Source organism: Panulirus ornatus, chromosome 53, assembly GCF_036320965.1.
Source record: "Panulirus ornatus isolate Po-2019 chromosome 53, ASM3632096v1, whole genome shotgun sequence".
In the NCBI taxonomy this organism is placed as follows: domain Eukaryota; kingdom Metazoa; phylum Arthropoda; class Malacostraca; order Decapoda; family Palinuridae; genus Panulirus; species Panulirus ornatus.
Genome location: NC_092276.1, coordinates 4,332,440 through 4,357,569, shown reverse-complemented (window position 1 = coordinate 4,357,569; position 25,130 = coordinate 4,332,440). Strand labels below are relative to the sequence as shown.

At 39.5% G+C, this 25,130-nt stretch overlaps 1 long non-coding RNA gene across 1 annotated transcript in view; it reads left to right on the top strand.

Moving 5' to 3' along the window:
- Positions 1-206: 206 nt before the first annotated feature.
- LOC139765191 (uncharacterized) overlaps positions 207-25,130 on the top strand; it is a 42,400-nt gene continuing 17,476 nt past the window's right edge. Inside the window, exons 1-2 of the long non-coding RNA XR_011716602.1 lie at positions 207-343; positions 14,159-14,253. This is a non-coding gene — a long non-coding RNA (uncharacterized lncRNA). The remainder of the gene's footprint in view (positions 344-14,158; positions 14,254-25,130) is intronic.

Here is a 25,130-nt window from a genome sequence, read left to right as displayed (position 1 = left end):
CTTCTTCTCCGGGTTGGTTCCAATAATGTTTCCGTTGGTACATAATTGGTTAATTTCTTTCATAGAGGCTAAAAGAATATAAATAGAAATATGAAGTATAATATAATATGATCATATTAATTTATACGACTAAATATATACGTTTTTAAAGAAGAAATGTGAATATTCATATATTTTATAAGTTTTAAATTATATACTTCGAGATTTAAAACCCCGGTGAACACAAACCTTTGTTTTGATTCGGGTATTTAAATTTTTGGTGTTATTTGGCTATCTTAACTGACCATTTATTCTCAGTGGACTTATTTCATCATATTTAAGGAACAAGATGCATCAAATGCAGGTACGTTCATATGAATGTGTGTGGAATATGTATTTGATACTTTAGGTAGATTATGTCAAAATGTGATGTTGACAGTTCGAGGGTTTTAGGGAATGTATTTTCTTTGCTCTTGAAGAGTGACATAAATGGTTTCATCTCAGTTATATATATCCAGATAATGATCTCTCGATAGAAGAGTGGTGGGAGAGAGAAATTGGCTGTAATAGAATATTAAGAGCAGTACCCTCGACCATGCAGGTGGGAGGTGCCGTGATGGATATGCTGCATAAAGTCTCTGAATGAACTATTTAATGTTACTTCTTTACATATATTTGACATGTAGTGGTGTTATATCACAGATATGAGTATTATAACCATTCAACTTAGCCTGTACCCCAAGCCCCCAACAAGGGGATTATAACTCCTGATCCCACCAAGACTAGCCAAGTTCAACCTAACTCAGTCAGGGACGGTAATATATATATATATAAAGCATAGGTGGTTTCTAAGTCTAATTTAAGCTCAAACCAGCCAGTTAACTGTAAATTAGGGGGGGTCAACATTTAGATCCCACAAACATAGTCTGATTTAGTGTACAGTAATCTAATTGGATGTAATATATGGGTAAGCTTGTACAGAAAATGTTGTGGAGTAAATGTTGACGAATTGTCTAGAATAGCGCCACTTTACCTTTGACTATGACTTTTGACTGTTCCGTAATGTTGTGTATAGAGAGTGTGATGATAGTTGCCAAGAATGTTATGGTGCATTTTCTTTCGTCAGTCAATATCAGTAACGCGATAGTAATGAGGATTATGTATATCTGGGAAAATTTAGTTAATCAAAGTATAAGGAGGTAATATACATGTAAAAGATTGATAGAACTTCTACAAATCTCAGTATCTTAAATGATAGTAGAAATATACCAACATTAAATTCATTCGTTGCTGGGATTGCATAGCCACAAATGATTTTTTTTTTATTAACATCCAGTCCTATTTATGTCATAGTTATGACTGGTATGATTTAACCAGAACACTGAGCATTAAGATAAATCTTTTCATATTGTATTGACTAAACTGCTTTAGCACTGTTAAACAAAATCTCACAATATCCATAGCTAATAGTGATGCGGAGCTGAACTAGAATTTAACCTCTAAAAGTTATTTAATGTGATGAATTTTCTATGATTTTCATAACTCACCACTATTACTGTGTTTCATGGCACAGAATGAAATATAATGTCAGAAATGCTCTGCCACTCATATTGAATTCTTTAAATTCTACATAATTAACCATTGCAAAAGATTTCCTGAATTGATAGCACCTTTACCATCATACCAGTACATTATGGTAATTGGCCGGGGTGAGGATTTGCCCCAGGTGACAGTGAAATCTATATGACAGAGGGAGCACTTCAGCCGCTATTACCATGAATTTACCTCACCACAGATAGTTTAAATGTAAAATGAACTTTCTTTAAAAAATTTTTTACTTTTGCCTCCTATCCCTGGGGATAGGCAAGAAAGAATACTTCCCACGTATTCCCTGTTTGTTGTAAAAAGCAACTTAAAGGGAAGGGAGTGGGGGGCTGGAAATCCTCCCCTCGAGTTTTTTACTTTTCCTAAAGAAGAAACAGAGAAGAGCCAAGTGAGGATTTTCCCTCTGAGGCTCTGTCTTCTGTTCTTAGCACTACCTTGCTGACATAAGAAATGGCGGCGAATATGTATAAAAACAATATTATTTTTTTATTATACTTAATCGCCGTCTCCCACGAGGTAGCACAAGGAAACAGACAACGAATGGCCCAACCCACCCACATACACATACATAAATGCCCACACATGCACATATACATAAATGTACATTTCAGTACATACATACGTATACATACGCATATATACACCAGTACATATTCTTACTTCATCCATCCTTCATCCATTCCCGTTGCCACCCTGCCACACACAAAATAGCAATATTTTATTTATTTTATTTTGCTTTGTCGCTGTCTCCCATGTTAGCAAGGTAGCGCAAGGAAACAGTTGAAAGAATGGCCCAACCCACCCACATACACATGTATATACATACACGTCCACACACGCAAATATACATACTTATGCATCTCAACGTATACATATATATACACGCACACAGACATATACATATATACACATGTACATAATTCATACTGTCTGCCTTTATTCATTCCCATCGCCACCTCGCCACACATGAAATAACAACCCCCACCCCCCTCATGTGTGAGAGGTAGCGCTGCATGTTCAGGCCCCGATCACTCAAAATCTTTTTCACTCCATCTTTCCACCTCCAATTTGGTCTACCACTCTCCTCGTTCCCTCCACCCCTGACACATATATCCTCTTGGTCAACCTTTCCTCACTCATTCTCTCCATGTGACCAAACCATTTCAAAACACCCTCTTCTGCTCTCTCTCAACCATACTCTTTTTATTTCCACAGATCTCTCTCACCCTTACATTACTTACTCGATCAAACCACCTCACACCACATATTGTCCTCAAACATCTCATTTCCAGCACACCCACCCTCCTGCACACAACTCCATCCATAGCCCACGCCTCGCAACCATACAACATTGTTGGAACCACTATTCCTTCAAACATACCCATTTTTGCTTTCCGAGATAATGTTCTCGACTTCCAAACATTCTTCAAGGCTCCCAGAATTTTCGCCCCCTCCCCCACTCTATGATTCACTTCCGCTGCCAGATCCACTCCCAGATATCTAAAACACTTTACTTCCTCCAGTTTTTCTCCATTCAAACTTATCTCCCAATTGACTTGACTCTCAACCCTACTGTACCTAATAACCTTGCTCTTGTTTACGTTTACTCTTAACTTTCTTCTTTCACACACTTTACCAAACTCAGTCACCAGCTTCTGCAGTTTTTCACATGAATCAACCACCAGCGCTGTATCATCAGCGAACAACAACTGACTCACTTCCCAAGCTCTCTCATCCACAACAGACTGCATACTTGCCCCTCTTTCCAAAACTCTTGCATGCACCTCCCTCACAACCCCATCCATAAACAAATTAAACAACCATGGAGACATCACACACCCCTGCCGCAAACCTATATTCACTGAGAACCAATCACTTTCCTCTCTTCCTACACGTACACATGCCTTACATCCTCGATAAAAACTTTTCACTGCTTCTAACAACTTGCCTCCCAAACCATATATTCTTAATACCTTCCACAGAGCATCTCTATCAACTCTATCATATGCCTTCTCCAAATCCATAAATGCTACATACAAATCCATTTGCTTTTCTAAGTATTTCTCACATACATTCTTCAAAACAAACACATGATCCACACATCCTCTACCACTTCTGAAACCACACTGCTCTTCCCCAATCTGATGCTCTGTAGATGCCTTCACCCTCTCAATCAATACCCTCCCATATAATTTACCAGGAATACTTAACAATCTTATACCTCTGTAATTTGAGCACTCACTCTTATCCCCTTTGCCTTTGTACAATGGCACTATGCAAGCATTCCGCCAATCCTCTGGCACCTCACCATGAATCATACATACATTAAATAATCTTACCAACCAGTCAACAATACAGTCACCCCCTTTTTTTTAACAAATTCGAGAACTATCTCGGAAAGCAAAAATGGGTATGTTTGAAGGAATAGTGGTTCCAACAATGTTATATGGTTGCGAGGCATGGGCTATGGATAGAGTTGTGCGCAGGAGGGTGGATGTGCTGGAAATGAGATGTTTGAGGACAATATGTGGTGTGAGGTGGTTTGATCGAGTAAGTAATAATAGGGTAAGAGAGATGTGTGGTAATAAAAAGAGGTTGGTTGAGAGAGCAGAAGAGGGTGTTTTGAAATGGTTTGGTCACATAGAGAGAATGAGTGAGGAAAGATTGACCAAGAGGATATATGTGTCAGGGGTGGAGGGAACGAGGAGAGTGGGAGACCAAATTGGAGGTGGAAAGATGGAGTGAAAAAGATTTTGAGTGATCGGGGCCTGAACATGCAGGAGGGTGAAAGGCGTGCAAGGAATAGAGTGAATTGGAACGATGTGGTATACTGGGGTCGACGTGCTGTCAATGGATTGAACCAGGGCATGTGAAGCGTCTGGGGTAAACCATGGAAAGTTCTGTGTGGCCTGGATGTGGAAAGGGAGCTGTGGTTTCGGTGCATTATTACATGACAGCTAGGTACTGAGTGTGAACGAATGGGGCCTTTGTTGTTTTTTCCTAGCGCTACCTCGCACACATGAGGGGGGAGGGGGTTGTTATTCCTTGTGTGGCGAGGTGGCGATGGTAATAAATAAAGGCAGACTATGAATTTTTTTTTTTTTTCTCTGTCTCCCGCGTTTGCGAGGTAGCGCAAGGAAACAGACGAAAGTAATGGCCCAACCCACCCCCATACACATTTATATACATACACGTCCACACACGCAAATATACATACCTACACAGCTTTCCATGGTTTACCCCAGACGCTTCACATGCCCTGATTCAATCCACTGACAGCACGTCAACCCCGGTATACCATGTGTACATATGTATGTACATGTGTATATATGTATATGTATATGCATATGTCTGTGTGTGTATATATGTGTACATTGAGATGTATAGGTATGTATATTTGCGTGTGTGGACGTGTATGTATATACGTGTGCTTGTGGGTGGGTTGGGCTATTTCTTTTGTCTGTTTCCTTGCGCTACCTTGCTGACGTGGGAGACAGCGACAAAGGAAAATATAATATATATATATTTCTTTCTTTTCTTCCATACTATTCGCCATTTCCTGCATTAGCAAGGTAGCGTTAAGAACAGAGGACTAGGCCTTTGAGGGAATATCCTCACCACGCCCCCTTCTCTGTTCCTTCCTTTGGAAAATTGAAAAAAAAAAAAATGAGAGGGGAGGATTTCCAGCCACCCGCTCCCTTCCCTTTTAGTTGCCTTGTACGACATGCAGGGAATACGTGGGAAGTATTTTTTCTCCCCTATCCCCAGGGATTATATATATATATATATATATATATATATATATATATATATATTTTTTTTTTTTTTTTTTTGGTTTGTCGCTGTCTCCCGCGTTTGCGAGGTAGCGCAAGGAAACAGACGAAAGAAATGGCCCAACCCACCCCCATACACATGTATATACATACGTCCACACACGCAAATATACATACCTACACAGCTTTCCATGGTTTACCCCAGACGCTTCACATGCCCCGATTCAATACACTGACAGCACGTCAACCCCGGTATACCACATCGCTCCAATTCACTCTATTCCTTGCCCTCCTTTCACCCTCCTGCATGTTCAGGCCCCGATCACACAAAATCTTTTTCTCTCCATCTTTCCACCTCCAATTTGGTCTCCCTCTTCTCCTCGTTCCCTCCACCTCCGACACATATATCCTCTTGGTCAATCTTTCCTCACTCATTCTCTCCATGTGCCCAAACCACTTCAAAACACCCTCTTCTGCTCTCTCAACCATGCTCTTTTTATTTCCACACATCTCTCTTACCCTTACGTTACTCACTCGATCAAACCACCTCACACCACACATTGTCCTCAAACATCTCATTTCCAGCACATCCATCCTCCTGCGCACAACTCTATCCATAGCCCACGCCTCGCAACCATACAACATTGTTGGAACCACTATTCCTTCAAACATACCCATTTTTGCTCTCCGAGATAATGTTCTCGACTTCCACACATTCTTCAAGGCCCCCAGAATTTTCGCCCCCTCCCCCACCCTATGATCCACTTCCGCTTCCATGGTTCCATCCGCTGCCAGATCCACTCCCAGATATCTAAAACACTTCACTTCCTCCAGTTTTTCTCCATTCAAACTCACCTCCCAATTGACTTGACCCTCAACCCTACTGTACCTAATAACCTTGCTCTTATTCACATTTACTCTTAACTTTCTTCTTTCACACACTTTACCATACTCAGTCACCAGCTTCTGCAGTTTCTTACATGAATCAGCCACCAGCGCTGTATCACCAGCGAACAACAACTGACTCACTTCCCAAGCTCTCTCATCCACAACCGACTGCATACTTGCCCCTCTTTCCAAAACTCTTGCATTGACCTCCCTAACAACCCCATCCATAAACAAATTAAACAACCATGGAGAAATCACACACCCCTGCCGCAAACCCACATTCACTGAGAACCAATCACTTTCCTCTCTTCCTACATGTACACATGCCTTACATCCTCGATAAAAACTTTTCACTGCTTCTAACAACTTGCCTCCCACACCATATATTCTTAGTACCTTCCACAGAGCATCTCTATCAACTCTATTATATGCCTTATCATATGCCTTCTCCAGATCCATAAATGCTACATACAAATCCATTTGTTTTTCCAAGTATTTCTCACATACATTCTTCAAAGCAATCACCTGATCCACACATCCTCTACCACTTCTGAAACCACACTGCTCTTCCCCAATCTGATGCTCTGTACATGCCTTCACCCTCTCAATCAATACCCTCTCTTATAATTTACCAGGAATACACAACAAACTTATACCTCTGTAATTTGAGCACTCACTCTTATCCCCTTTGCCTTTGTACAATGGCACTATGCAAGCATTCCGCCAATCCTCAGGCACCTCACCATGAATCATACATACATTAAATAACCTTACCAACCAGTCAACAATACAGTCACCCTCTTTTTAATAAATTCCACTGCAATACCATCCAAACCTGCTGCCTTGCTGGCTTTCATCTTCCGTAAAGCTTTTACTACCTCTTCTCTTTTTACCAAATCATTTTCCCTAACCCTCTCACTTTGCACACCACCTCGACCAAAACACCCTATATTTGCTACCTCGCAAACGCGGGAGACAGCGACAAAGTATAAAAAAAAAAAAAAAAAAAAAAAAAAATATATATATATATATATATATATATATATATATTTTTTTTTTTTTTTTTTTTTTTTGCTTTGTCGCTGTCTCCCGCGTTTGCGAGGTAGCGCAAGGAAACAGACGAAAGAAATGGCCCAACCCACCCCATACACATGTATATACATATGTCCACACACACGCAAATATACATACCTACACAGCTTTCCATGGTTTATATATATATATATATATATATATAAGAGTGAGTGCTCAAATTACAGAGGTATAAGTTTGTTGAGTATTCCTGGTAAATTATATGGGAGGGTATTGATTGAGAGGGTGAAGGCATGTACAGAGCATCAGATTGGGAAGAGCAGTGCGGTTTCAGAAGTGGTAGAGGATGTGTGGATCAGGTGTTTGCTTTGAAGAATGTATGTGAGAAATACTTAGAAAAGCAAATGGATTTGTATGTAGCATTTATGGATCTGGAGAAGGCATATGATAGAGTTGATAGAGATGCTCTGTGGAAGGTATTAAGAATATATGGTGTGGGAGGCAAGTTGTTAGAAGCAGTGAAAAGTTTTTATCGAGGATGTAAGGCATGTGTACGTGTAGGAAGAGAGGAAAGTGATTGGTTCTCAGTGAATGTAGGTTTGCAGCAGGGGTGTGTGATGTCTCCATGGTTGTTTAATTTGTTTATGGATGGGGTTGTTAGGGAGGTAAATGCAAGAGTCCTGGAAAGAGGGGCAAGTATGAAGTCTGTTGGGCATGAGAGAGCTTGGGAAGTGAGTCAGTTGTTGTTCGCTGATGATACAGCGCTGGTGGCTGATTCATGTAAGAAACTGCAGAAGCTGGTGACTGAGTTTGGTAAAGTGTGTGGAAGAAGAAAGTTAAGAGTAAATGTGAATAAGAGCAAGGTTATTAGGTACAGTAGGGTTGAGGGTCAAGTCAATTGGGAGGTGAGTTTGAATGGAGAAAAACTGGAGGAAGTGAAGTGTTTTAGATATCTGGGAGTGGATCTGGCAGCGGATGGAACCATGGAAGCGGAAGTGGATCATAGGGTGGGGGAGGGGGCGAAAATTCTGGGGGCCTTGAAGAATGTGTGGAAGTCGAGAACATTATCTCGGAGAGCAAAAATGGGTATGTTTGAAGGAATAGTGGTTCCAACAATGTTGTATGGTTGCGAGGCGTGGGCTATGGATAGAGTTGTGCGCAGGAGGATGGATGTGCTGGAAATGAGATGTTTGAGGACAATGTGTGGTGTGAGGTGGTTTGATCGAGTGAGTAACGTAAGGGTAAGAGAGATGTGTGGAAATAAAAAGAGCGTGGTTGAGAGAGCAGAAGAGGGTGTTTTGAAGTGGTTTGGGCACATGGAGAGGATGAGTGAGGAAAGATTGACCAAGAGGATATATGTGTCGGAGGTGGAGGGAGCGAGGAGAAGAGGGAGACCAAATTGAAGGTGGAAAGATGGAGTGAAAAAGATTTTGTGTGATCGGGGCCTGAACATGCAGGAGGGTGAAAGGAGGGCAAGGAATAGAGTGAATTGGAGCGATGTGGTATACCGGGGTTGACGTGCTGTCAGTGGATTGAATCAAGGCATGTGAAGCGTCTGGGGTAAACCATGGAAAGCTGTGTAGGTATGTATATTTGCATGTGTGGACGTATGTATATACATGTGTATGGGGGGGGGTTGGGCCATTTCTTTCGTCTGTTTCCTTGCGCTACCTCGCAAATGCGGGAGACAGCGACAAAGTATAAAAAAAAAAAAAAATATATATATATAACTGCAGAAGCTGATGACTGAAAAGAAAGAAGGTGAAAGAAGAAAGTTGAGAGTAAATGTGAATAAGAGCAAGGTTATTAGGTTCAGCAGGGTTGAGGGAAAAGTAAATTGGGAGGTGAGTTTAAATGGAGGAAAACTGGAGGAAGTGAAGTGTTTTAGATATCTGGGATTGGATTTGGCAGCAGATGGAACCATGGAAGCAGAAGTGAGTTACAGGGTGGGGGAGTGGGTGAAGGTTCTGGGAGCATTGGAGAATGTGTGGAAAGTGAGAACTTTATCTCAGAGAGCAAAAATGGGTATGTTTGAAGGAATAGTGGTTCCAACAATGTTATGTGGTTGTGAGGCATTGGCTATAGATAAGGTTGTGCAGAGGAGGGTGGATGTGTTGGAAATGAGATGTTTGAGGACAATATGTGGTGTGAGGTGGTTTGATCGAGTAAGTAATGAAAGGGTAAGAGAGATGTGTGGTAATAAAAAGAGTGTGGTTGAGAGAGCAGAAGAGGGTGTATTGAAATGGTTTGGTCACATGGAGAGAATGAGTGAGGAAAGATTGACAAAGAGGATATATGTGTCAGAAGTGGAGGGAATGAGGAGAAGTGGGAGACCAAATTGGATGTGGAAGGATGAAGTGAAAAAGATTGTGAGTGATCGGTCCCTTAACATACAGGAAGGTGAAAGGCATGCAAGGAATAGAGTGAACTGGAATGATGTGGTATACCGGGGTCGACGTGTTGTCAGTGGATTAAATCAGGGCATGTGAAGTGTCTGGGGTAAACCATGGAAAGTTCAGTGGGTCCTGGATGTGGAAAGGGAGCTGTGGTTTAGGGCATTATTGCATGACAGCTAGAGACTGAGTGTGAACGAATGGGGCCTTTGTTGTCTTTTCCTAGCGCTACCTCGCACACAGGAGGGGGGAGGGGGATGGTATTCCATGTGTGGCGAGGTGGCGATGGGAATGAATAAAGGCAGACTGTGTGAATTGTGTGCATGTGTATATATGTATATGTCTGTGTGTGTATGTGTACATTGAGATGTATGGGTATGTATATTTGCGTGTGGGGACGTGTATGTATATACATGTGTATGGGGGTGGGTTGGGCCATTTCTTTTGTCTGTTTCCTTGCGCTACCTCACAAACGCGGGAGACAGCAACAAAGCAAAATAATATAATAATAAATACATATGTATATATATTTATATATATATTCATAATTTATTATACTTAGTTGCTGTCTCCCGCGTTACCAAGGTAGCACAAGGAAACAGATAAAAGAATGGCCCAACCCACCCACATACACATATATATACATAAATGCCCACACATGCACATAGACATACCTATACACTTCAACGTATATATACATATACATACACAGGCATATACATATATATACATGTACATATTCATACTTGCTTGCCCTCATCCATTCCTGGCCCTACCCCAGCAGCCACTTCAATCCTTATAAAGCTCCTGCAGCACTCAGGAAGCTTGTCACATCCAGCTGTTGGGATCACGGGTCAGAAAGTGTTGTCATGTGTGCATGTTTTTATGCATATGGTGCAGAGCAGTTTATTGCTAAGTGCTCAATGCCTTTTTTAAGGTTGTTGCATATAGGGCATGAGGGATCTTGTGATATGTCGAAACAGCATTTGTAGTGTTGCAGTGATGGGTGATATCCCCACTTAAAAGGGATATGTTGAAACAGCATTTATAGTGTTGCAGTGATGGGTGATATCCCCACTTAAAAAATTAAGTGAATATATGGTGATAGTTAACATTGCTAAAGTTGTAGTTATAGCTGGAATTTCTTGTGATTAAGGGTGAAATTGATGTATTGATGATTGAAATATTTATCTAGGTAGATTATAAATCAAACTGAAACAGTAGAAGTGTATGTAGAAACTATCACCTTATGATGAATGTAGATGAGAGTTTATAGAGCTGTAATATTTTGTTGTAGATAGGGGATACCTATCTTATGTATGATAAATCACATAAAAATCATAATTTAATTTTATAGCTCGTAAGTACAACTAAATATAGATTACACCATATGAAAGAGATTATTTTAAGGAAAGATTTAATTATGAGATTTAATGAGCTCTTTTGGTATAATCTGTAAAGTGCATATATACTGCATGGCGTTTAAGATAACTCCTGGGAAATGTGCAATAAAAGTAAAACAAAGCTTTTAGTTAAGCAGTCCATTAACATTTATAAGAATATTCCTGCAAGTTGACTGCAGTACTCTTGATGGTAAACTTCTCTATTTTTTTGAAAATAGATATACCTTATTTTTGTGAAAATAATTTTAGAGGAAGAAATGAAATTCGTAGAGACTTAGTTTAGTTACAACTTTAGTTGACCAGGGACCCAAACCAGCAGCCTGGGCCCTGCTTGGGCTGAACACCCTTAAACACTTTACTCGGCATGTTTGCATTGTCTGGGCAGATGCTCAGCCAAGGCCTTGAAGTTTTCTTCAGAAGTTATAGTGAGGGCAGTTTACAAGCGGATCCTGTTGTATGGGATGAACCTCTGGGTACATTTTTTTGCTGCAAAATTAACGTTGTTCTCTCAACTTGTTTTTCTCCAATTTTTAAGTCTGAAATTGGAGAGTACACTGTAGGAAACTTTGGCAGTGGTATTTTATGGTTACTAGCCCTGTTTGGAATAGGCTGCGGAGATTTTGAAGGTCCTTGATCATTTACACTCCATTGGTTTTAAAGGGAAATAAGCACCACAAATTCTGCAGAAAACTGTTCCATACAATATTGAGGCCAAGACGAAAAACAAATTGAGATTTAAGTAATGCTTGAATATTTACTGAAATTTGAAGATCATTTTTAATAGTTAAATATTAACCCAAACCCAAAGTTTCTTGCAAACGTGAGATTATCAAATTTAGGAATAGATTTGTTTTGATATAGTCCTAGCACCTTTATCAAATTTAAGAATCTATTTGTTTTGATATAGTCCCAGCAACCTTTTTTTTTTGAAATGTAATCCTTTGTGCCTAGATTATATACTGAAATTTCTTTAGTCTCATCGTTGACTACGTTATGAAAATATTTGCAAGTTGCAGGCTCCATTTATGCTTTTATTAACAAGAAATATTTTGTGTTGGATCAATAAGATGGTACAGTATTTCTTTCTTCAGCAGGGCAGATTGCTAGTGCATGTGATGGAAAGAAAGTGGTTTCTCTATTGGCCTTGTTAAAAAGTCCTAGATTTGGTCAACCTTTCCTGTGCAGTCTTGGTGAAGCCACTTTCAAAGTCCACGTCAGGGGCGAAATTACTGTTCCTAGGACTTTTCCATAGGTAGAAAATGCAGGTCTTGAAGTATGGAAAAAACTAGTTTTTCTAATGGAGGCAGAGCAAATTCTTAACTTAGGGGATCACACTAAAATGTGAAAACTAATAATGAAGTTTGTGAGGGATGATATTGTGTTCAAAATAAGTGATTTACATATGTTGTAGTGGCTGGTTGGCAGATGGGCAGAATTGATGAAGCTATTTTGCAAAATTTATTCTCACACAGTGGGCTTGGTCTTACGCATTGTAAATCATTAAGATAACTGGTTTGCATGTCTGATACAGAGATGCAAATGATAAAGGAACCAGAAGCTTCATTTATATGTAGTATGCAGTGGAATCATCTATATTTACATCGCAGCAGATGTGAGCAACATCAGAGAATGCTAAATTAATTTAAATTGTTTAGTGTTTGATTAAATATAAGCTAGTTTGAATTAATAAACATGATAGAGAACTAGTGTTCCAATAAATTGAATTTTTAGCAAATTTGGATATATTAGCTTGCGCTACCTCGCAAACGCGGGAGACCGACAAAGTATAAAAAAAAAAAAAAAAAAAAATTAGCTAAAATTGTTAATAAAATTGATCAAATTTGGACATATTAGCTAAAATTGTTCATAAAATTGATCAAAGTTTGAGTTTTTTATTGAGGTTTTTGCTTGAAAATTGTATACCAAAATATATTAATCAAATGTTTATGGTAACAAACTTCATTGGAGATATTAGACGACACACATAGTTTAATCACTGGTATGAATAATTTAACTTCATTGTAGTAAAATGTAATTTATATATATATCTTTCTAAATCAAACTTGTTATATCCTGTTAGATTCCATAATACTGCAGTTCATCATTCCATTAAAGTAAACATTTCAGGCTTAAACACATCCCCTACTTTGCTCTGAAATTCCCACCTAATAAGCATCACAGAAACTGCCTTATGAAAGCTTTAGGTTTTGTATGTCTCAGTCATATTTTTTTTGTAAGCAGTCATTTCATATATACTGGAGGTGATTTTCTTCAGTACGGAGGACTGCTTACATGATAAAAGAGGAATTAAATGTGTTAGAGATAAAGAAAGAAATAGATAGTGGGCAAGACAAAGGGTAAAATGTCAGAAATTACTGAACTGTTGTAGTATATTATCATAATAATTTTGGGATTAAAGAAAAAAAGACAAGTATAAACATGCTGAATACTTTTTGTTGAGGCTTGGAGTCTTTTATAGCAGGAATCTTCTGAATTGCATTGTCTCTGGTCCAGTGTTTCAAACTTTGACAGCACTAGGATTCAGATAAAGTAAAGATAATGCAATGGTACTGGTGCTCAGTGAAAGGTCTTTTATGTTTATGGAATCTGCTTCTCCATTGTCTTGGTGCTGCCCAGGGTACGCAGGTAATTACAGTGACACTGCAAGAATTGTTTAAGTATGAATCAGTGTACCTGGGCAAATGCCTAGGTATAGCAACTCTAACCACTTCACTGAGCCCCTTGTCTGAGCTGACTTTCAATGATCCTCCATGTACATCCATACCAGCTCCTGCACCTTGCCTACACTAAGGAATCAGTCTAATTTTAGCAGGATGAAACTCATGTCTACTACCTTTAAGTCTCATATGTGTCAGATGCTACTTTTAGCGCTTCACCCTCTTTGTACAGTAATTACCAATAGTTACCTTGGTTTACATTTGTACATTTTGGGATTGGAAACAAATTTTTTTTATATACAGTAAATACCTACAGTTGTAGTGCTGTTCAAAATGTGTATAGATTTATATACTGGCAAAAGTAAATCTCAGTAGGTGAAACTGTAATTCATTCCATCTACTTTCAGGTTCCCTCAGCCAAGTTCATACCCACGATCCAGAGAAATCTGTAATTTAGTGGCTGATTTGTCCAAAGGATGCTGGATCTGAAACATAAGAATGTGTAAGTATGCACTTGTTTTATATTGGAAAACCTTTTTTTACCCATTAATTGCTTGTTTGAACATATGATAAAGGTTACTGTCATGATTAGAGTGTTAAATTTATTTGTAAATATAACATTGATAGATTTCATCTTTAGATGGCAATAAGGTTTTATTCCCTTGGTTAACAATGTTGTTTATGGAAATTGGGTAATGTATTGGTTTTGGAATATTTTATATGTTTTGATTTTACCCATGGTTTGAATTGTAGCTTTCATGATCTGTCCTAGTGAGAAGGTAAAACTGATTATTTCTGGGAAGGATTTTCTTATTTTCAGTAGTGGCCTCTCTTCTATTTTTGCATAAGTTTTATTTTATACAACATTAGTTATGAAAGGTTTCAGTGCATTATTACATGACAGCTAGAGACTGAGTGTGAACGAATGTGGCCTTTGCTGTCTTTTCCTAACGCTACCTCGCACACATGCATGGGGAGGTGGGTGTTATTTCATGTGTGGCAGGGTGGCGATGGGAATGAATAAAGGTGGACAGTATGAAGTATGTACATATATATATGTACTGAGAGACTGAGTACAGAATGGAAAAAGGTGAGAACAATGGAAGTAAGGGGAGTGGGGGAGGAAAGTGATGTATTTAGGGAATCAGTGATGGATTGCGCAAAAGATGCTTGTGGCATGAGAAGAGTGGGAGGTGGGTTGATTAGAAAGGGTAGTGAGTGGTTGGATGAAGAAGTAAGATTATTAGTGAAAGAGAAGAGAGAGGCATTTAGACGATTTTTGCAGGGAAAAAATGCAATTGAGTGGGAGATGTATAAAAGAAAGAGACAGGAGGTCAAGAGAAAGGTGCAAGAGGTGAAAAAGAGGGCAAATGAGAGTTGGGGTGAGAGAGTATCATTAAATTTTAGGGAGAACAAAAAGATGTTTTGGAAGGAGGTAAATAAAGTGCGTAAGACAAGGGAGCAAATGGGAACTTCAGTGAAGGGCGCAAATGGGGAGGTGATAACAAGTAGTGGTGATGTAAGAAGGAGATGGAGTGAGTATTTTGAAGGTTTGTTGAATGTGTTTGATGACAGAGTGGCAGATATAGGGTGTTTTGGTCGAGGTGGTGTGCAAAGTGAGAGGGTTAGGGAAAATGATTTGGTAAACAGAGAAGAGGTTGTAAAAGCTTTGCGGAAGATGAAAGCCGGCAAGGCAGCAGGTTTGGATGCTATTGCAGTGGAATTTATTAAAAAAGGGGGTGACTATTGTTGACTGGTTGGTAAGGTTATTTAATGTATGTATGACTCATGGTGAGGTACCTGAGGATTGGCGGAATGCGTGCATAGTGCCATTGTACAAAGGCAAAGGGGATAAGAGTGAGTGCTCAAATTACAGAGGTATAAGTTTGTTGAGTATTCCTGGTAAATTATATGGGAGGGTATTGATTGAGAGGGTGAAGGCATGTACAGAGCATCAGATTGGGGAAGAGCAGTGTGGTTTCAGAAGTGGTAGAGGATGTGTGGATCAGGTGTTTGCTTTGAAGAATGTATGTGAGAAATACTTAGAAAAGCAAATGGATTTGTATGTAGCATTTATGGATCTGGAGAAGGCATATGATAGAGTTGATAGAGATGCTCTGTGGAAGGTATTAAGAATATATGGTGTGGGAGGCAAGTTGTTAGAAGCAGTGAAAAGTTTTTATCGAGGATGTAAGGCATGTGTACGTGTAGGAAGAGAGGAAAGTGATTGGTTCTCAGTGAATGTAGGTTTGCGGCAGGGGTGTGTGATGTCTCCATGGTTGTTTAATTGTTTATGGATGGGGTTGTTAGGGAGGTGAATGCAAGAGTTTTGGAAAGAGGGGCAAGTATGAAGTCTGTTGGGGATGAGAGAGCTTGGGAAGTGAGTCAGTTGTTGTTCACTGATGATACAGCGCTGGTGGCTGATTCATGTAAGAAACTGCAGAAGCTGGTGACTGAGTTTGGTAAAGTGTGTGAAAGAAGAAAGTTACGAGTAAATGTGAATAAGAGCAAGGTTATTAGGTACAGTAGGGTTGAGGGTCAAGTCAATTGGGAGGTGAGTTTTAATGGAGAAAAACTGGAGGAAGTAAAGTGTTTTAGATATCTGGGAGTGGATCTGGCAGCGGATGGAACCATGGAAGCGGAAGTGGATCATAGGGTGGGGGAGGGGGCGAAAATTCTGGGAGCCTTGAAGAATGTGTGGAAGTCGAGAACATTATCTCGGAAAGCAAAAATGGGTATGTTTGAAGGAATAGTGGTTCCAACAATGTTGTATGGTTGCGAGGCGTGGGCTATGGATAGAGTGGTGCGCAGGAGGATAGATGTGCTGGAAATGAGATGTTTGAGGACAATGTGTGGTGTGAGGTGGTTTGATTGTGTAAGTAACGTAAGGGTAAGAGAGATGTGTGGAAATAAAAAGAGCATGGTTGAGAGAGCAGAAGAGGGTGTTTTGAAATGGTTTGGGCACATGGAGAGAATGAGTGAGGAAAGATTGACCAAGAGGATATATGTGTCGGAGGTGGAGGGAACGAGGAGAAGAGGGAGACCAAATTGGAGGTGGAAAGATGGAGTGAAAAAGATTTTGTGTGATCGGGGCCTGAACATGCAGGAGGGTGAAAGGAGGGCAAGGAATAGAGTGAATTGGAGCGATGTGGTATACCGGGGTTGACATGCTGTCAGTGGATTGAATCAAAGCATGTGAAGCGTCTGGGGTAAACCATGGAAAGCTGTGTAGGTATGTATATTTGCGTGTGTGGACGTATGTATATACATGTGTATGGGGGTGGGTTGGGCCATTTCTTTCGTCTGTTTCCTTGCGCTACCTCGCAAACGCGGGAGACAGCGACAAAGTAAAATAAAAAATAATATAAATGAAAATAGTTATGAACGGTTTCCCCTTTTAGAAAGTTAAAATACAAGGAGGGGAGGGAAGCGTGGAAGTATGTACCATATGTTGCTTTGTACTTCATTTAGTTCTGTGCCTTTATCAATTTGAGTATTAATACTTTGTAATAAAGGGCTTAAATTAGCTTCAAGTTAAAGTGATGTGGGATATATTTTCTTTTTCTTTTTTCTTTCAAACTATTCGCCATTTCCCGCATTAGCGAGGTAGCGTTAAGAACAGAGGACTGGGCCTTGAGGGAATACCCTCACCTGGCCCAATTCTCTGTTCCTTCTTTTGGAAAATTAAAAAAAAAAAAAAAATATATATATATATATACTCATATATTTATATATTTATACTCATATAATTTTTTTTTACATTGGAGGCTCCAGTCATGGAGAAAAATCCCCATCAAGGCTGGGCCTTAATTGAAATGTAGAGAGGTTAGTGAAAGGGAAAGTATTTATGACTTTTGGAGAAATGAAAAAATGTGCCAGGTCACAGTTGTTGGGAAGATATGAGAGGGTCTCTAGAGAATTTTTTGCTTTAAGGTGTAGGGAAAGAAAGTTATCAAAACAGCCACCCTTGAGTTGCCACCACCCACAGAATAAGAATGTGATGCAGCAACTTGACAAATATTGCAGGGCAGGGTGTAGATATTGGTAGGGCACACAAGTACCCAGCTCCTGTGAGCAAAAACCAGTGTTATACCTATAGAAGAGAGAAAGTTAGTCAATATTACTCCATAGGGCAGGAGGGACAAGTTTATAAGTCAGACCGCTTTCAACTCACCTGTGTCAAGTAAGGATGTAGAGCTTGAGACACCTCAGGTGAGAGCATGTACCCCATACAGGGATGGATCTATTCCTTTCATAAATGAAGCAACTGTTTGCAATAAAAGAAATTTCAACATCTAACTGGGACTCCTAGTGTATTTAAGGCAGATTAACCTATTTCCATAATGGGGGGTTTTCAAGATAGAGTGGACAATAAGTAATAGCAAGTATGTTCATTGAGTTAAGAGATGGAATTACAGAACTGTCAAAGATGAGAGGAAAGTTGTGAGGAATTTCCAGTGGAGAGATGGGCAGAAACTGGATCTAGGCGGCATTAAACTAAACTAGATTTTGTTTACCTCACTGAGATATCCTCTGCAAGTCTGAGTTTATTGAGGAAGTTGTGTTGAGCTGAAATGCAGATAGAGTGAGAGAAGAAGGAATAGAATTTAAGGGCATGTAGGAATGCAGTGTTGAGTCATTAGTGTATGAGTGCATTTGGTTATTCAAAGAAGAAAGGAAATCATTGATAAAAAGGAGAAAAAGTTGGAAGACAGGACAAAACCCTTATTAGCACTACAGTTGATGTAGAAAGGGGTGAGGCTGATCTGTCAACAACTATGAAAATAGATCAGCCAGAAAGGAAGATGAAAGAGGGGAGCTTAGAGATAAGACCCTGATACCAATCCCTGTCCAAAAGCTTTGGATATATCAAGGATTCCCCAAAATCTTTCAGGGATGATGATTTGACATTAGAAAGATAGAAAAGAATATCATCATTGGAATGTATCTCTCCTTACATAAGCCATACTCATGATGAAAAAGAAGGCTGTGAAATTCAAGAAATTTGATGAGGGAGTTGAAGAGGGATTCAAAGATTTTGGAAACAAAGGAAAAGCATGGTAAGTAAGCCCATGAGCCAGATAACATCAAAGTTTGAGGGACACCACCTGTGAACCAGAATCATGATTGGAGATTATAGTTGCGTTTGAGAAAGGGACCAGTGAGGACATCATTAGACAATTGGGTCTCAGAGAGAAGTAAGATATTAGGACAGGGATGATGTTCAACAGAAGAGAGATTACTAGATTGTTGGTATAAAGAATAGAAAAAGAGGCAGGTCTATCAGATAAGGAAATGTCATGGAAGGGGTCAGTACTGCTACTGTCTGAGCCGTCTCTTTCATTGGCAGTAATCAGGTGGGAACCCAGAGATTTTTAGCACCCGATGAAACTGGATACAAGAACCCATAGGTTTTTTGGACTTTATCATGATTACATTTAACCACAATTGTGCAGACAGGAGATGGCTAGAGAATTTATCATGGTATCTTGCAAGCATTTTTACTTTTATAGTAGAATTGTGGTTACCTAAGGCTCACATTGTAGTCCAAGTCTCTCTAATTTCCTGTATGTTGTAGAAGACAACTGAAAGGGTTGGGAGCAGGGGTGCTGGAAATCCTCCCATCCTGTTTTATATTTCCAAAAGAAGGAACAGAGAATGGGGCCAAGTAAGGATTTTTCTCTCTAAGGTTCAGTCTTACCTGAGTTTACACGAGAAAGACAGACAACTGGAGGCCTAATTGGCCCATGACTGGGTTGCCTGAAAAAAGAAAAATAAGATATGACTAGTCAAAAAATATACATATACAATTCCACCCAGTTACCACTGAGTTTGGTAAAGTGTGTGAAAGAGGAAAGCTGAGAGTAAATGTGAAGAAGAGCAAGGTTATTAGGTTCAGTAAGGTTCAGGGACAAGTAAATTGGGAGGTAAGTTTGAATGGAGAAAAACTGGAGGAAGTGAAGTGTTTTAGATATCTGGGAGTAGATTTTGCAGTGGATGGAACCATGGAAGTGGAAGTGAGTCAGAGGATGGGAGGGGGCGATGGTTCTGGGAGCGTTGAAGAATGTGTGAGAGGTGAGAATGTTATCTCGGAGAGCAAAAATAGGTATGTTTGAAGGAATAGTGGTTCCAACAATGTTATCTGGTTGTGAGGCATGGGCTATAGATAGGGTTGTGCGGAGGAGGGTGGATGTGTTGGAAATGAGATGTTTGAGGACAATATGTGGTGTGAGTTGGTTTGATCGAGTAAATAATGAAAGGGTAAAAGACATGTGTGGTAATAAGAGAGTGGTTAAGAGAGCAGAAGAGGGTGTATTGAGATGGTTTGGTCACATGGAGAGCACGAGTGAGGAAATATTGACAAAGAGGATATATGTGTCAGAGGTGGAGGGAATGAGAAGTGGGAGATCAAATTGGAGGTGGAAGGATGGAGTGAAAAAGAATTTGAGTGATCGGGGCCTGAACATACAGGAGGGTGAAAGGCGTGCAAGGAATAGAGTGAATTGGAATGATGTGGTATACTGGGGTCGACGTGTTGTCAATGGATTGAACCAGGGCATGTGAAGCGTCTGGGGTAAACCATGGAAAGTTTTGTGGGCCCTAGATGTGGAAAGGGAGCTGTGGTTTCGGTACATTACACATGACAGCTAGAGACTGAGTGTGAACGAATGTGGCCTTTGTTGTCTTTTCCTAGCACTATCTCGAGCGCACGCGGGGGGAGGGGGTGCCATTTCATGTGTGGCGGGGTGGTGGTGGGAATGGATGAAGGCAGCATGTATGAATATGTACATGTGCATATATGTATGTCTGTGTATGTATATGTATGTATACATTGGAATGTATAGGTATGTATATGTGCATGGATGGAACCATGGAAGCGGAAGTGAATCATAGGGTGAGGGAGGGGGTGAAAATCCTGGGAGCCTTGAAGAATGTGTGGAAGTCAAGAACATTATCTCAGAAAGCAAAAATGGGTATGTTTGAAGGAATAGTGGTTCCAACAATGTTGTATGGTTGCGAGGCGTGGGCTATGGATAGAGTTGTGCGCAGGAGGGTGGATGTGCTGGAAATGAGATGTTTGAGAACAATGTGTGGTGTGAGGTGGTTTGATCGAGTAAGTAATGTAAGGGTAAGAGAGATGTGTGGAAATAAAAAGAGCGTGGCTGAGAGAGCAGAAGAGGGTGTTTTGAAATGGTTTGGGCACATGGAGAGAATGAGTGAGGAAAGATTGACCAAGAGGATATATGTGTCGGAGGTGGAGGGAACGAGGAGAAGTGGGAGACCAAATTGGAGTTGGAAAGATGGAGTGAAATGGATTTTGTGTGATCGGGGCCTGAACATGCAGGAGGGTGAAAGGCGGGCAAGGAATAGAGTGAATTGGATCAATGTGGTATACCGGGGTTGACGTGCTGTCAGTGGATTGAATCAGGGCATGTGAAGCGTCTGGGGTAAACCATGGAAAGTTGTGTGGGGCCTGGATGTGGAAAGGGAGCTGTGGTTTCAGGCATTATTGCGTGACAGCTGGAGACTGAGTGTGAACGAATGTGGCCTTTGTTGTCTTTTCCTAGTGCTACCTCGCACACATGAGGGGGGAGGGGGATGGTATTCCATGTGTGGCGAGGTGGCGATGGGAATGAATAGGGGCAGACAGTGTGAATTGTGTGCATGGGTATATATGGATGTGTCTGTGTGTGTATATATATGTGTACATTGAGATGTATAGGTATGTATATTTGCGTGTGTGGGCGTGTGTGTGTGTACATTGTGTATGGAGGTGGGTTGTGCCATTTCTTTCGTCTGTTTCCTTGCGCTACCTCGCAAACGCGGGAGACAGTGACAAAGCAAAATAAAAAAATAAAAATGTTCATGTGTGGGCATTTATGTATATACATGTGTATGTGGGTGGGTTGGGCCATTCTTTCGTCTGTTTCCTTGCGCTATCTCGCTAATGCGGGAGACAGTGACAAAGTATAATAAAAAAAAATTCCACATTCACAGTAGTCTTTTAAGCTGTCACCAACTCCCTCTGCTGCACATTAGCCTTTTTGTGTCCATGTTCCCACTGTCTTTTATACGTTTATTTGTGGCGTTTTTCTTAAAGTATACCTGAATTTATAGAATTTTTGTCAAAATGACTTTTGAAGGTATTTAAAGTTTTAGCATTCACTATGTCTGACAGTAACTTATTCCATTACTCAACACACATATAGGAAAAGAAGCTTTTTCCCACGTCCGTACTACATCTTTTAGCTCTATGAGTTTTATTCCATTTGTCCTATTAACTGTATTTTTTTGTATTTTGAAAAGATTCTCGTGATTTAGGTGGTTTACTTTATCAAACTTGTTCAGAATTTTGAACACTTGGATTAAGTCGCCTGAAGTCTATATTTTTATGGGAGAAGGTCCAGTCATTTTCGCCTCTCTTCGTATGTACTTGCTCTAATTTTTCATCATCTTTTATATAGTTTGGGGACCAAAACTGGACTGCAAATTCAAGGTGTGGTCTTACTAGAGAATTCTAAAGTGTGAGAATTGTTTCTGGTGTCTTGTAATCTATGTTCCTGGCTTGTAATCTATGTTCTGCCAATGAAACCTAACATTTGGTTGCCTTTTTTTTTACTTGCTGCATGACGTTGTAAATGTATTTCAAATTGTTGCTGATGACAACTCCAAGGTCATTTTCTTCATTTATTTTAGTTAGATCATCTCCGAATAGTATGTAGTCGTTACGTATATTCTTGTCTCCAAAGTGCATAACTTTAGTCTACATTAAACTTCATTTGCCATCTGTCTGACCAATCTATTAATATTTAAGATCTCTTTGAATAATTTCAAAGTCCTGCCTGTTTACAGCTCTACCTCATAGTTTAGTATCATCAGCAGATTTGGTGATCTTAGATATGAGACTGAGTTCTAGGTTATTAATGTATATTATGAAAAGAATTGGGCCTAGGACTGACCTTTGTGATGCACTACTCATTATTTCTAGTCAATCTGAGGCTTTGTCATTTAATACTACTCACTGCTTTCTTTCGGTAAGCCAGTCTCTGATCCATGTACAGAGTTCTTCACTGATTCCATGTACTTTGAGTTTATGTAAACGTCTCTTGTGAGGTACTTTATAGAAAGCCTTTTGTAAATCTAAATATACTACATCAGATGGTAATATTTCCTACCAATTCTGATAAATAACATTAAAAAATTCAGCAAATTTGTCAGGCAGGATCTTCTATAGTGGAAACCGTGTTGGTTGTCCAATATAATTATGTTTTTTTCTAGAAACGCGACAAATTTTATCATATTTTTTCCATCATTTTACCTAACGCTGACGTAGGGCTAATTGGGCTGTAGTTCAAGGCACTTTATTTTGTCTCCTTTTTATATAGGAGTAGCATTTCCTAGTTTCCAGTCAGTTGAATATTTTTGTTATGCAGTATATCAGCTGTCTCCTGACCTCCTTTAAAAATCTTGCGAGCTAAATTAACTGGGCTAATGGATTTGCTAGGATTTAACACTGGATTTGTTAGGATCTGTTCTTTGCACTACCTCACTAATACAGAGATAGCTAGTATGTAAAAAATAATTATATTCAACAGTTAATTAAAAACTTTTATTTTGGGTATGTTATGGTAGTTTATGTTAGCATTTGAGACAGTGACCTTTCCCTCCACTCTCTCCTTAAATGCACCCAGGACCATAATCCCCTCCCACTCATTGACTTTTTTGTGTATTGTTCCATCTGCTGCCATATCCACTCCCAGGTACCTAGAACACTCCATTTCTTCCAGGTTCTCCCCATTCAAACTTACACCCATATTATCCTGCTGGATCACTTTACCTTACTTTTGTTTACATTTACTCTCAACTTTCACCTTTCACAGTCACTCCCAAACTTTTTCACCAGCTTCTGGAGTTTCTTTCATGAATCAGCAATTAGAGCCTTGTCATCTGCAAACAGGAACTGATTCATATTCCATGACCCTCCAGCCCTGAGTGTACCATAGACCTGCCCCTTGCTCTAAGACCCTTACATTCACCTCCCTCATCACCAAGTTTGTAAAGAGATTAAACAACCAACGTGACATCTTTGTACAAAGAATAAATCTTTGTGCATATGAAACACGTCTGACAACTCCTGTATAAGTATTTTTAAAGTTTTCCTGTTAATGAAAGTTTCAGTAAATCCAGTTCCAGTATTTTGATGTTTTACAGCAGAAATTTATGTAAATTAATGAAAATTATTTTAATAGTATCAAAGTGGTGCTAAGTGACATTGTGGAAGGAAATCTAGTGTTGTATATTGTATACATCAACCACAGTTAAGTATTTTCAGCTTGTAAGATTGAATGAAAGGAAAAGTTAATAATGATCCTGTGTATTTTGGTATGTAATTGCATACTACAGCCAGATATTATAGATAAAATTAATTTTATCTAATCTGAGTTGTTGAAAAGGTACCATGGGGTTCTACAATGAAAACCAGGGTCGTTCATTTAGAACTTTCTTCTTTCAATGAAAACTGGATGGTTGAGTTTTCTTGATAAAATTTTTTTTTTCATGTACAATCTTGTGTAGATATTTCCATTATAAGAATTGGACTTTTTTCTTAGGAAATATTACAGCCATGCTTGCATTTTGTTTTCAAGTACTGTATACCTTTAAGTGTGACGTAAGACTGTTTTATGGGCTTTAGTTCACATCATTGTCAAAGGTCTTTGAAAAATGGAATTAAGATAATCATGAGAATGGAAATTCAGTTAGGTTTCATGGAAGTAAGTTGCAGGGAAGATAAAATAATGTCTGGGATTATTTTGCATCGTATTGCCATAAACAAAGTCCATCCTTTCCAATCTGTGTTCTCTTTGTACAAAAAATCTTTTTCTTTTACCTCAAAGAAATTGTCAGTACCATGGTTTGGATTTCCAACTAGGTTGAAACATCATTTTATGAGTAGACTCTCGTTTGAGATCAGTACACCATACTTTTCTGGTGTGAGTTTTAGTCACGTTAACGTTATCCCATTGTTGTTTGTCGACAATATGATCCCATTGTTGTTTGTCGAGAATGCCTCAGATCATTTGTTATAATTGTCCATAACTAGTGAACTTCAGTGCTGCTTCTTGGCCTTTAGTGCCTCACCTTTAACAGGCCACTGGCAAAGGGGGCAACTCTAGGCAGTGTTTGCAGAGGCTCTTACCTATTAATGTTCCTACTGACAGCTTCTACCTAATGCTCCTGCCTAAAATTTTAGCAATTACTTTTAAGTAATGCTCCTGCTTAAATGTTCCTACCATCAAAACCCTTCAGTGTTATGAGATTAAGACAGGTTTAAGAGAGATCTCCTAAAGAGCATGGATATCCCACACATTAGAACCAGTA